The sequence below is a fragment of the Dermacentor andersoni genome, chromosome 11 (assembly GCF_023375885.2).
Source record: "Dermacentor andersoni chromosome 11, qqDerAnde1_hic_scaffold, whole genome shotgun sequence".
Classification (NCBI taxonomy): domain Eukaryota; kingdom Metazoa; phylum Arthropoda; class Arachnida; order Ixodida; family Ixodidae; genus Dermacentor; species Dermacentor andersoni.
In genome coordinates, this window is record NC_092824.1 from 44,546,953 (window position 1) to 44,561,852 (window position 14,900).

Consider the following 14,900-nt stretch of genomic DNA (forward strand, 5'->3'; position numbering starts at 1 on the left):
TCAATTCCCCTCGTACAAGCCAACGTTCGCCAGGAACTTAAAAACATTGGCCAACATTGTCTTTGCTGTCGCCAACCCCAGAGCCCCCCCCCCCCCCCCAAAGAACGCCCTTCTACAATTTTCGCTCCACGCGCACGCTTATCTCTGCGTCATCGCAACCCGACTGAGTGGAGAACTGTGGAAGACCAGCCGATATGTTTCACCTGTCGCTGTGTTAGTCATGTCGCCCAATAGTGTCGCAACTCGTGGCCCTCAACACCTCGCACGCCGACAAACCTGAGCCGTTTTAGTGGAAATACTCGCCATATTTTGCCCACCGCCGAGTCTAACATCACCGCCAACTCTGCTAGCAACACGTGGTACAGTCACTCACCATTGCCGTGCGGGCATCAGTGTCGTTCACCGCAAACGCGTCGTCTATCTTCCCGTTCACCGCAGCCACGTCGCCTTTCGTCCGCTGTGGCTTTTTGCCGCACCCTTTCGGAAAACTAAGAAATGCAGCCCTCGACAGTGGTGCTGCATTTCCTTCTACTTCAGCGCATCCTCTGTCTGTGCCCACGAAAGGAAATGTAATTTAAGTTAAAATAGACGGTGTTCCTGTCCAACCACTGGTCGACACTAAAGCATACCTATCATACCAGCATACCTATCTGTGATGAGTGGTGGACTACGTAGACGTTTAAAGAAGATCCCCACCCCAGCAGCTGCCCGAACGCTTCGTGTCGCCGACAGCGGCGTGCTGGTCGTTCTTGGTATGTGTACTGCGCGTTTAAGTAAAGTCAGCTGCCGTACTTCTGTACTATTTGCGGTGATCGACAACTACCCTCACGACGTTATCCTTGGATTGGACTTTTTATCCAATCATACCACTCTCATCGACTGCGCAACCGGTGTTCTTCAGTTGGAACTGCCTCAAGTCGCCGATGCTCTGAGCACCGCTCCACCGCACTTGTGCTCGCTTCAAGATATGCGTCTGTCACCTGAGGCAGTCACTCACGTCGCTTTGACCGCACAGCCACGATTCCTGATGGTAAATATGTCCTTCGCCCCATCATCGACGTGTCCTTGAACCGGAACGTTCCCCTTCCGCATACGCTGGTGACGATTATTAATAAAGGCATCGTTCTTCCTCTTCTTAATTACAGCCTGTGCCGTCAAGTGCTACAACGGCATGTTCTTGGCCATCGTTTCTAATACTTCCGAATTTAACATTGAAAGTCTGAATGCCGAAGTGGTTTCTTAGCCTCAATCGCAGCTCACAGCCCTCTTTCCCTAACGGAAGACTTCGCGTAGATGACTGGACCTGATCTCACCTCTGCCCAGGCCACGGACATACGTCTCCTGCTCGAATCGTACCGTGACATTGGTGATTTCGGGGACAGGCCTTTATGGCGAACATCTGTTGTTCAGCACCGTATTAACACTGGAGACACGAATCCTAAGCATCAGAATCCCTATGCTGTATTACATGCTGAACGTAGAGTAATCCAATCAGAAGTGTACAAAATGCTCCGCAAAGGGATCATCGAACCATTAGCCATCCCTTGGGCTTCGTCTGTAATTCTTGTGAAAATAAAAAAGATGGTACCTGGCCTTTTTGCATCGATTATCGCCATTTAGACAAGATCACCCGAAAAGACGTCTACCTACTACCACGCATCGATGACGTCTTCAAATCCTTGTAATAAGCTAAATACTTCTCGTCCACTGATCTTCAATCCGGCTACTGTCAGATTTCAATTGATGAAATGGACCGCGAGAAAACAGCCTCCGTCACACCTGATGGTTTATATTACTTCAAAGTCATGCCCTTTGGCGTATGCAATGCTCCTGCGATATTTGAATGCATGATGGACTCTCTTCTGCGAGGCTACAAATGGACCACCTCTCTTTGTTATCTTGAAGACGTTATTTTTTTTCACCCACGTTCGGCAGCTACCTTACCCGACTTGCTGCAATGCTTGCGGTCTTTCGAAAAGCTGGCCTCCAACTAAACTCCACGAAATGACAATTCGGGCGCCGTCAGATTACCGTGTTGGGACACCTCGTAGACGCATCCGGTGTACAACCAGACCTGGAAAATTTTCGCCGTTCGCAGTTTCGCTCTTCCACGTTATGCTTCTGAAGGGCGCTCCTTCGTCAGCCTATGTTCTTACTTTCGCCGTTTCGCCAAAAACTTCGCCGACATTGCTCCGCCTTTGACAGATCTGAAGAAGAACACACCCTTCTCGTCGGCCTCTGAGGAAGCTCACGCATTCGACGCTCTCATCGGGTTTCTGACCACCCCTCCCATTCTTGCCCACCTTGATACATCTGCACCGACCGAAGTCCGCACTGGCCCAAGCGGCCAAATCATCGGCACTGTTCTCGCCCAACAGCAGAATGGTACCGAGTGCGTTGTAGCTCACGCCAACCGCCTGCTGTTACCTCCCGAGAAACATTTCTCCATCACCGAGAGGGAGTGCTTGACTTTAGCTTGGGCTGTCAAGTTCCGCCCATATTTGTATGGCTGCACGTTTTCGGTCGGTACAGACCACCACGACCTCTGCTGGCTGGCTTCCCTCCGCGACCCCACAGGGCGGCTTGGTCGCTGGGCTTTGCGGCTCCAGAAGTCTTCATTTGTTGCCAACTCTAAGTCTGGACGTCCAAACACGGACTCTGACTGCCTCTCTCGTCACCCCTAGATCCTCCCGATCCTGCTGCACACGATCCGCTGACTTGCGTGATGGCTTTGACTGACATGACCGACATACGCGCTGAACAAAAACGTGACGCATCCTTACAGTCCATCATCGCCATAGTTCAATATGGCAGCACCGACGGCACGTGCCGCATGTTCGTGCTGCATGACAGCATCCACTACCGTCACAATATCAACCCTGACGGCCCTGAGTTTCTCCTTATCCTTCATCGTCATCTGTGATCTGTCGTTTTTGAACAGCTTCACGATGCACCGATGGCAGGACTCCTTGAAGTTTTGCGTACATACGACCGCATACGCCCTTTCTTCTTTCGGGTCTCTACCACTCTGTGTGTCGTTTTGTCGCAACTTGTGAATTGTGTCAACGCCGGAAGAAACCTGCCTGCCACCTGTAGGACGACTCCTTCCAATTGAAGTTCCTTCTCAATCTTCCTTTCGCATACGCCATGACCTGCACGGCAATTTTCCGGCGACTGCTAGAGGGACTAAATAGATCGCTGTTGCTACTGATTACGCGACACGCTACGCGATAGCAAAGGCGTTGCCGAATAGTTGCGCAACAGACGACACCAATTTTCTCCTTCATGACGTAATTCTCCAGCACGGTTACTTATATTGCCGCATGTCTATACTCGGAACATCTCCGGAACAGTATGCAGAAATATCCTTGAGCAGCAACACTAAGATAGCCTTTTACTTACATATACTGACATGCATATTGGCTGAAGCCAGACCTCAAGTATACTCGTGTACCTTTGCGCTTTTCTATACGGAGCGTAAATGTCAATATCAGCCGTGAAGAATGCAATGTGGTCCGCATACACATAAACTTGCACGACCTGACAGTGTGGATGGAGTTCATTATTACATTGTATAATATTGCAGACAGCACCGATCCTGTGGGAACAAACACCGTGAGTCCGCCTGCAATGGGACGAGGAACATCCGTCCTTTAGGTATTAAACTTCTCTTGATAGCAAAAATACCATAAGAAGGCTGGATTTCTTTCTTCTTTCATATCGAAATGCACAGTGCGAGCCACGTCTAAGTCGACAGCGGTCATCTTCAAGTTCTGCTTTGCTTTATGTCACTTCTTTTAGATGCATTTTATAGAGGTATGTTGGGTCATCATAGTGAGAAGTATAACAAGTAGAATCAACCTAGCCTTGCCTCTCTCGATAAGGCTATCGAAACGGGAACCTAGAAATAATTTAAGAAACAGGACACAGCCAGAACTGAAGTTTTCGCGATGAAGCCTAAATACGCAAGTTCCATCGAAATGCAAGCATGGATTAGGAATACCCGAACCGCCTCGGCCCATGATTCTATATATGAGACGATGGTGCCTCCCCATATAATGAAATACCACAATTTCCTACCTAAGAATCGTCTTCTGCGCGTTGACCGCGGGTAGGAGGAAAGACCACATTTTGCAGACGAGCATCGTGTTTAGCGCCTCTTTAGCTTGCACAACACTTAGTTCCTTTAGTCGCCACCAAACGGGTTTATTCAGAAGACACGGTATACTTGACGTTCCAGAAACGCACCGCACTGCAATAATAGAATAAGAGGCACCCAATATTTTCTTGCCGCTCTCAAAGCCCAACACATACCCACTTCGGAAGTGGCAATAAAGCGGGCATTCTGCCACTGCTCATACTGACATTTAACCGAAAGTGCACACAGCTTATCAGAGCGTGTTTCTGGAAAGAACGCGTTCACAAACTCTATTGTTCATTATCGTTTAGAAGATGCGTGGGCCAATTTTTATAAGTGAGTGAAGTATGAAAACTGAATGAGCAAAAAGAAAGAACAATTTACCTAGCTTCAGCGCCTAGGCACGAAAGCCTTTTTACAAGAAAATTGCAAAGTAAATGTTGTTATAGCAGGCGTCCCAAACGTTACTTAGGAGAGTTGATTATACTTCTTAATGTGCGCCTCTTAGTCATAGGTTAGTGAATCGTGCTTCCGTACAGCGTTAGCAGGGTTCAGGGCTGGCCGTCGAATATATGATTTTGTTAATTGCTTGGAGTGAGAACAAAGGGCATCTAGCGCCCCACATTCGCCACAAATGCCCAAACTTTGAGAGAGTGCAAGGTTGGGGGAACATCCAATGAACGTTACAGCTTCAAAAATACTTCGCGGGACTTCGTTTTCCAAACGTGGACGGTCTTTACCTCTCCAGTTATCATTTTCATTGAGACATTGTCTCCGTACTAAAACCACAAGGCTCGCAATTTGTTTTCCAAAAAAAGATAAAGAAATTATTGTGATACTAAAACGATAGTCTTTGATATAATTTACTTGAAACTGTTGAGCAACTTTCACTTTTTTCAGTAATATTTAGGCTGACGTACAAGACTTCTGTTTTTTTATATAACCAATATTATTGCGTAGTGTTTATACGTTTATATTTTTATTTTATTTCATATGTATCGAGAGCTTCTTGCCTAATGTCCGATTGTGGGTATATGCCATATATTGAAATGATCAGAGCAGCTGCGCGGCCACGTCGCTAAGACCAGGCATGGTGGATGAAGGCGCGCCCAACCCCGAAAACCGCGAAGCGGGAAGCGGCTGCCACACATTTTGCCAGCGGCTGCGAGGCGTTCTTTGTGATTCTCTTTTAGCAATTGTGGGCTCTGTGTTTCTCTATTTCTCATTGAGATTTGCAATGTGCCGCTTTCTGTGGCCTTCACCGTAGCCACGCCCGTCGCACGTGAGAAGAAATCACTGTCTGCATCGGGCCCGTCCGCAAGCCCCCGAACTGCAGCCCAACCAGTCAAACACCAAACTCTGGACCAGTCATCCTGCCACCGCACTGTACAATGAACTTCGTATTAAAGCACCCAATCAACCACCCGGAATTCGCCCAAGTCACCAAGTCTGCCGCTCGTGGAAGGGCCAGAAAATGTCGATGGACCAGTAAAGGCTGGAGCCTTCGATCCGCGCAAGGGCTTCCGGAAAATGCGTGAAGAGTGATGCCAGCTGTAAACCATGGATGACCTTGGCACCAGCAAATGAAGCAGCATGGCTCTCGGCGAATAAATGAACAGCTGTGGTTCAGAGGCACCGTGTTGCCTACTTGTCTTTTCTTTCGCATGCGTATGCAATGCTAGCAACACGCCTTAACTGCGAATACACTACCCTCTGTTTTGAGAACATGGCGTCTTCTACTGAGAGGGGGCGTTCTCCTAGGCCAAAGTCTTTGCAGTGTAGTTTACGTGCAAGGCACGAGACGGAGCTTCACGCATGCCGAACCTAAAGATACACTTGGGTTGTTACGAGAGTAGGTAAGGCGCGCTAACGCAGCGAGAAAATGTCACGGACGGGACTCTAGTGAAGCGGGACTCTACCTTCACGCTTCACGAAGACCACGTGGCTGGACGGTGCCTGCCAATGGTGGCATTTGTTGCGTCGCTCTGAAGCCCGCTCAGTAGAGCATACTCGGGGATCCAAGTTGCCAAGAGGCTTATTGAAGACTGGCACATGCTCACTGTAATAATGGCACAGCTCACTAAAGTGTTGGCGTAAACGGCTTTCATTGAAAAGCGGCACAAATCAGTGCATTTCCGGAGCAGCCTGCTAATGCATCGGATTGTAGTCCGTGAGCAAGCCTTATCCCTTGCACTGACTTCCACTCAGCGTTCGATAAATTTGACGGATATTTTTCGTCCTTCTACCATGGCTATGTCATTTGGAGTTGAGCTAGTAAGTCAAGTCGGCGTCAAAGGCGTTCGTTGAAGAGCGCCACACACCTAACGCCAGATACACAGTGACCCAAAGTTCCATGAGAGAGGTTCGTTAGAGAGCAATAGAGTCCGAGTGACACATAGGAAATACTTCAACTTGGCCTAAAAGAATTTCTTGGAGAACTTAGCCATTTCCGCGCCTACAGTGGCTCGCGGAAAAGTGGTTCATTGAATAATCGCAAGAATGTCCACTTTGCACACAGTGTAAAGTTTGAAGTCGGGCATGAATTAGATGGTAGCTGGCCCATGCCGTCGTGCAAATCATCCACGTTGAGGATGTTGTTGAAGTGAGACACTTGTTATCACCGAGAACGAATAATATCGGTTTATTTACAGTATCTACATAAAGACGTTGCAGTTCGTCAGTCTAGCATGACTGCGACAGAAAGCACACTGAGGAGCCGCGCAACAACTCCTTAAATACACTCTGTCCTCCCTAGATCCCTAGGTGAGGGAAAACGACCAGATTCATTGTAGCCTAAGCCGCCTTTGAGCGGGAGGGCTTACACACACGCTTCCGCGCAGGTTTCACTGCCCCCACCGAGGCGAGACGGTCTTCGCAGAACTGGGTCTTACCCTAAGGAGGCGCCTCTTAATCCGCGAGCTGACCCCTGCAGGATGGCCGCCGTGGTTCTCCATTGTCTTGCGTCTTGATACATTCCCTCGGGAACTCTCCCGCTCCCGACAGACCAGGTCAGTGATGGCGAGTTCACTAACAAAGCCTGGTTCGCCGACTTCGTCTCGGCATTCCGGCGACGAAGAGTTGCTGACTCGGCGTGTTGTCCTCCTCACACAGTCAGTCGCCGCAGCAGACATCGTGACGCCAAAAGGCTGCGGAACAATGCCTTGTCGTCCTTTCAAAGCAAGTCTCCAAAGTGGACTTAGTGGCGCCGTTCGGCTGTAGACAGACGGTCGGTTCCTAGAAAACGCCAAACCCACTGCTGCAGCTGGCTGGGAAAACTTTGCATGTTGGCACCTCTGCAGGCTGTTCCTAACAGTGAGTCCAGTTGGTCCAATTGTTGATTTCGAATACTGTTACCTCAGCGGCTGACGCATTACTCATATTCGATTACTGAGTGCCCAGTGAGCCAATTAGGCGCGAGAGTGGTTATGTACAAACATACAAGAAGATAGATGGGTCATAAAAAGTGCGCGAAGTCATCACAGAATGCGAACTTATTAAAATCTGCGAAAGAACTCATCGCTCAATGTTTGCCAAAGTATGAATGTAGCCAAACTTCTGAAGTGGCTGTTATACACCAGCAGCAGTGATAATTTTGAGATTACCGCTGCTTTGTCCGTACTGGCCCATTTTGCTGCAGCAGGTGCTTGACAGGGGAAACTCTGAGCATGAATGGGTGACGAAGACTGTACGGCGACGAGGCCATGACGAAGAAGGAATGACATCAGAGGAATGACGAAGGGGGTCCCTACTGAAAAAAACCTATACGAAATCGTAAAGGTTTTTTCAGTAGGGACCCCCTTCGTCATTCCTCTGATGTCATTCCTTCTTCGTCATATTTTTTCCACGCATAATCAGTTTTGATCCGCGAGGCCTTATTACACGCTCTTTTTTTTATTCAGGCAATGTTTGAATTTTTTTTTAAACCAGGAAGCATTTGTTCTTGATGTGAAAGAAATCTCAGGCATGCACGTATTTTCGATTTTCCTAAGGAAGTCACGGAACACTATCCGATTGTCATTAGTTGTACGATTAATAAATTCGTTTGAACAGGAGCTTGCAAACTCGGTTAGCAAGCTGTTCATTTTTCTAAAGTCTGCCTTTTTGCAATTAAGTATGCGCTTTAGCTTTGTTGGTTTATTAGGAAATACGAGTGGGTGCGAACAATGTACTACTCTATGGTCGCTAATTTCATCAAGGACGTGAACTACAGCATTAGTTGGATTCTTTGTTAGGACTAAATCGACGATGCGTTCGCATCGTGTCCGCTCATTTAACAACTGAGTTAAATAAAACAAGTTTAATGTTTGAAGGAAGCGAGATACCACGAGCCGGGCGAGTGTTAATGGCGATAGTCCCATCCATCGGCGAGGGCTTTCAGAAAAGTTACTGAGCAGGTACTTTGCTCCGTACAAGGTTGTACGATGCCTCAGCCGCCTGAACTATGAGTTTATCCCTGACAGTCCTGCTTCCTCCAGGTAAGGCAGCTTCTTCCAGAAGTCGTCCACATTGTGTGCATGAAGCCCTACTGTTCGGAATGAAGTGCCCACACCTCGTCATACACACATTCCTGCCGTTAGGTGAGCGTCGGGACTATGCTCTCTCTGGTGGGAGGCAAATGTCACATCCAATATGCGGCACGTAGAGAAAAACGACAATCTCGCGCATTGCAGAAGAGTAGACGAGGTCCCTGCCTAACGTTTTTCGGTTTGCCTAACTGAAGTGTCCTGACCTGTTTTCCTATTTCCTGCTGCTTGTGAATCGGGACAATATGAACTGAAGTCACGTGTAATTACAAGTTTCTTCTAGAGAGAGAAAAATTATTTACAGAAAAGCAGAGAGGTTGGCAAGAGCTATAGCTTGCTCTTGCCTGCTATTCTACACTGGCGAAAAAGGACAGGGAAGAAAACAGTTGATGAATAGTGGTGATGGTAAACGGTGTTCTTTTTTTATCAACAAACTAACAAATTGTTCTTTTCTATGGGCGCCAGTGGGAAAGTAAATGCCTACTGTGTTCCCAAGGGGACTGTTACCAACCAAGTTCCTTACCCTTTCTTTAGCTCAGCTTTGCGTTTTCTGACGTACAATAATATTATAACTCCATTGCGAATATATAGAAGCGTTATCCACTCGAAACAAGAACTGACAGAATCACACCCGACTTCATTGTATGTAAAATAAATGCTAACATCTTTTTTTTTCCCGCGGGATGCTTCAAGCCACGGTACGTTATGCTGCTACGAGAAAGTAGCAAAAACCCAGAGATTGCATATTGCCTATAAATTATTTCGCATTGCGATATTCTACGAAGCTTGATGGTATCTTAGGAAATGATGGTATCTTAGCAGTCAGCGTTATTTCCTGCCTTTCTTCACCACCGCTGCAAGAAATGTCTTTCCTTTTTTGACGTCCGCCGCAAGTGGTCTACATTGAATTAAAAATAGAAAACGAAGCAAACATCAGAGCTCTTTAAGCGAAAATGATTCGATTTTCTTCACTATGAATAAACAATTTGTTATTAGCGTCTTGAAAAATTGGCTGCGCGAGTCGAATCATACACTATAAAGAGGACGAAGAAAGAGACCCGGTCTGCTTCGTCACCGTCTCTTCAGAAAGTAGTCGTAAGTTTGCTTATTTCAAGCTTATTCAGCCTCAGCGGCACTTTTTCCGTTGACAAGCGAGCCGTCCACAGATTTCCGTAACGTTCCCTATGCCATGCTGAAGCCGAAGTCTGAGAAGTCTACAAATCCGTGTAGCTTCCCTATTTATCCAACTTCATTGTCGGAGCGAATACCCATTAATTTATGCATAACATTGCGAGCTTCTGATAACATCGAGCGCATACATATACTGATTCGATTTTGTAGTTTTCTTTTTCAGAATAATCGCATTGCATTTTTTATGCATTTTGAAGATAATCCCACCAGTAGCACGCCCTCTTTATTCTCTTCGCATTTCATGCAAGGGTTCATGGTAATAGGCCATTTTCCAAAGACGTTCACGTACGCGCGTTACATGCTGTCGCAATAAATTTACGGCGCGGTTTCAGTGCAGTGCCGCAATTGAAATTATATGATATGTTGATGTACCCCTTTTCAAGGCTCGCAAGAAAAACAATTTATTTCACATCGTTACGCTTCACTGTATCGTTTGCGGTAAGTTTTTATTCCCCACTGCCCTTAGGCTGTTATGAATAAGACTGCGTTGTGCTTTACTCAGTGTATTATGCATAGTAGCAGCATATTTGCCTTGTCTTTTACCACCGTACCCTGTCAGAATGGTCTTGCGTTAAGAGCGACTCATGTGGCCGGCCCCGAATGCTGATATTTCCGCGCCCTCTATTGCTTCATTTTTTTTAAAAAACTTTTTGTGCGCAAACAAACAGAGACGATGAAACGCAGCTAAACAAGGACGAGCGCTTTCTAACGACTGTTTTTATTTTCGAAGAACCACCTGCTTAAATGCCCACAGATCTGCACGATCTATATACAGAGAACGCCTATAGCGCATATAACAAAATTGTGATAAAATGCCGCGGAACAACGCCACCCGGTCAACATAAAAAAAAACAGCAAGGCGCTTAAAACAAGCACTGACGATGAAAATGCGTTAAAGATATGACGACAGAAACGAATTCTCTTTATCCAACAATGAAACAGAAAGATGGCTGATGTCTTTTTCCTTTTGTTTTGCAATCCATTGAGTTTCCACAATTTCTCTCGCGGTTTCATTTCTATGCCAAAACAAAATGTCGGGGCTACTAAGACAAGGTGAGAAATCATGTTCTTGACAATGCATTGTCAAATGCGTACTAGGGCGACTTTTCAGTCTAGACATGTGTTCCTTTAGTCTCGTGTTAATGCATCTCGCAGTCTGCCCTACGTACACATGACCACTCATCATAGGAATCTAATACACAACGTTCTTCACGCAAAATTGCAAAATATTGGATTGGAAAACAAAAGAAAAAATGCATCAGCCATCCTTCTGTTTCATTGTTGGATAAAGAGAATTCGCTTGTGTCATCACGTCTTTAACGCATTTTCATCTTAAGTGCTTGTTGCTTTGCTGTGTTTTTTATGTTGACCGGGTGATGTTTTTCCGCGGCAATTTATCACAAGTGTTGTTATATGCGCTATGTAGGCGTGCTCTGCAAACTAGATCGCGCAGATCTGCGGGTATTTAGGGAGGTGATTCTTCGAAAATAATACCACTCGTTAGAAAGCGCTCGTCCTTGTGTTGCTCCTTTTCTTCGTCCCTGTTTCCTTGCGCACTGTTTCTTTTTAAATGAATCTGTTCCAGCTAGGCCGATTCGCAGTTATGTTCTATTGCTTGTCAAACGAGTGGATGATAGATGGCGGAAACCAAAGCGTGACTTGGCATTTTCTTTAATATTCGCATTCGTAGTCCGTGGTTACTGTAACGTAAAGCTAGTCTAAACTGTTTTTTTAGGCGAAATCATTCTATGACCCACTAGGCCGAAATCCAGTGACGTCGGCGGCAGTGAGACCGAGCGTTGGCACCGAAAATGGCGGACCGCGAAAACAGTAAAACCACGTCAAAAAATGCTCCGATAGACGTCCAATTTTTTCCCGCAGTCTCCTGAAAAACAGGGAAATTGATGACTTTGAAAAGAAAATTTGGTGCCTTTAGGTCGTCTGGGTTCCAATCGAATACTTTCCACTGGGAGGCGAAACGAGCCCGCTTCACCGACGCGTGCGTGTTAGTAGGCCGTATGTCTCGCTATTACGGGAAGAAATTGCTTTTCTGGAAGGCGCCTTCTAAAATTGCTAACTTTCGCGCGCGGATTGTTTGCGTTTTCCATAACTGCTCGCGAGTGAAAGCTGAGCGCCATCATTTGTCCGCGTGCTTTATTGTCCTCCCTTCTTGGCATTTTCACACGTTCTCCGGGGTTTTTTTTTAAATCTTTTGACCTTCGCCTTTCCTTCGGTAAATTTTTTTTTTTCATTCTTTCGTTTTTGTAGTCTTTCGTCCCCCTTTTTGGTCAGTCCAGCTTACTTTGTTTTAACCACGCTTTAAAAGTATTGCCGCGCTTTTATTGAGCTAGCTGTGATACGGACACTTCAGGCGAAATTCTGGCGTCGCCGCCGCTGTCGCCGTGAGGTTCCGTATCAGTGAAAGTGTGTGAGGGTGAGCCGGCCAACGCGATTCAATCTCGCGTGCGCGAGTTAGGAACGCAGTTCGGAAGCGTGCCCTCTCCTTTGACGCGCGAGGCCGGTGGTGAGACGAGGGAGGAGGAGATTCTTCTCCGGCGGCTGCTACGGTGCCTCGATGTCCTCCTCGCCTGCTGCTCCCTACACAGTGGAGACAAGCAAGGCGTTTGCTACGGCATTGGCCACGCGAATCGCGGACGCCGTAGTAGGCGCCTTGGCCGATGTCGTAAGGACGCCTTGCCGGTGCTCGTGCGTCTTGAAGGTGATCTGCGATGTGGCTGAAGTGCGCATACGCACGGCCCTCATCTTCGAAGCAATCCGCGGTATTTGCAGAGTGCGCGTAGTGCCGGTAGCTTAGTATTCGCTGTGCTTTGGACGTTTTGTTCGCGCTGAAGGGAGACGTGCACCAAGGTCAATTCGCTTGCTGCTGCCGCGATTCCTCACTCTCGAATTTTCACAGCGAGTTTCCGCGCTCATCGAGCGAGATGTTTTTATGTTTACCTGTGTTCGCATGACACCGTGTTGCTTAATTTACTTAAACGTTGGCCGGCTAGTTGGTTTGGACCCATGATAGAATGCGTAAGCGCGACTGCATGAGGATGTAGAAAGAAGCAGACACAAAGACAGCGCTGTCTCTGTGTGTCTGTTTCTTTCTACGTCCTCGTTCAGCCATGCTTACAAATTCTATCATTGTTAATTTCGTTAGTAAGCGAATGTTTACAAGTTTATAGGGCGATAAAGCTACTATGCTTACTTCGTACAGCTACCTACTAATTTGCTATCGCAATCGGTGCTTCGCATTTGAGGCGGAATAGCGATTTTTTTCGTTCCCATATTTAGTGCCTGCACTTTCGTTTCTGTAAAGAGACATGTGCCGTTTTCGCTTATATTGTGCTGCTCAATTGTTTTACGTAGCATAGATTGCTGCACCTTCTTAATACGAGAAACGTTAAGAGCCCCGTGTCGTAGAAAATCGCACGTCGGCGTCCGGTGTCCCGCGTGTGACGCCTAGCGTCCGAAGTCGCTTCGACAAAAAGAATTTCCAACAACGATTACCGAACCACTCTTCTATCAGGAAAGGTGCTCATACCTTGTCTTTCATCTGTACAAAGTTATTCATTGAAATTTTGAGAATGACAGGCGAGAAACAAATGTCATGCAAGAAGATAGAGGACGCTTAAGCTCCGCTTTTAAGAGTGGAACGCGGTAGCGTTCAAAGACCCCTTACTGCTTTTCATGCCTCCGGGCAACTGCAGCTTATGTTACCGTAACGTATACCGGAGAACGCTGGCTTCGAACGCTATGCAGGAAGGGGAACTTTCTGGCAGAAACTCGACCTCTTGAGCGGATCAATCTTCTGCTATTGTTTCGCACTTTTATTATTTCAGTCTGATAAGAGGTAAAATAAAGTACATTACGTTGGTTTGGGGGCTGCCGTTCTCAAAATTACGTGGAATGACTTTGTAAGGAATGAAATACAAGGTAGGAGCAACATTGGTGGTAGAGAAGTGGTTGGGTATGCGTGGTCTAGAATTTGGTTCGAAATTCTTCTTGCCGAAGCGATGTCCTACGCCGTCGCGGGGCGCCAACGCCGACGCCAAATTTTCTGCGACACGGGTTCCTTAACGCTACCACGTTAAAAAGCGCCACAGCGCATACATCTTATGTTACAGCTCAGAGTGAAATGATCGGCTCACCGAAGAGGCCGCGTTTCTAGCAGAGAGCTTGCCTTTGTGCATAGCGTTATCCGCCAGTGTTTGCAGGTGAATATTACGGTTACATAAGCTGCAGTTGCTACGAAACGTAAGAAGCAGTCAGGGATCTTTCACTTCTAGTGCGTTTAACATGTTAAACTTGAGCTTCTCCGAATTTTTACAGTGAAGCTGTATATGGCTAGGTTCTGACCAAAAAAAAAAAAATGTGTGCGTCGACAGGCTCTGTAGATAAAAGTGGCGTCGACAGAGAAAACTGTGGGCCAATTCAGAAGATAACGCAATACCGAGTCGATCCGTGGCGGAGATGGTGTACCCACCAATTAATGTGAATGAAGTAGGATTAAGGGGATTAGGGTTGATTAAGATGGTTGAAGTCTGATTATGGTCGAATAGGGTGGATTAATGTGGATTAATGAGGATTAGGGTTGATCAAGGTGGATTATTATGACTAAGGTGGATTAATACGGATGGATGAGGATTAAGGCGGATTCAGGAGGTACTAGAGTCGATTAAGTTCGAATAACGTGGATGAAGCATGATTATTGTAGATTAGGGTGGAAGAAGGTGTTTTAAGGAGAATTAAGATTCATTAAGTTGGATTAGGGTGCACTAGGGCGGAGGTCGACTAAGGTGAATTAGGGTGGATTAAGGAGGACTAGGGTGAACCAGAACAGATTAAGAATAATTAGGGTTCGATTAAGGCGGAATAAGATCAATTAGGGTGGATAAAGGAAAGTTAAGGCAGATTGCAATGTCTGTGTTGATATAGCAATAATATATATATATATATATATATATATATATATATATATATATATATTAGGCACTACCATATTAGGCACTACTACCTACCATATGCGCCAGTAAGGACGACGC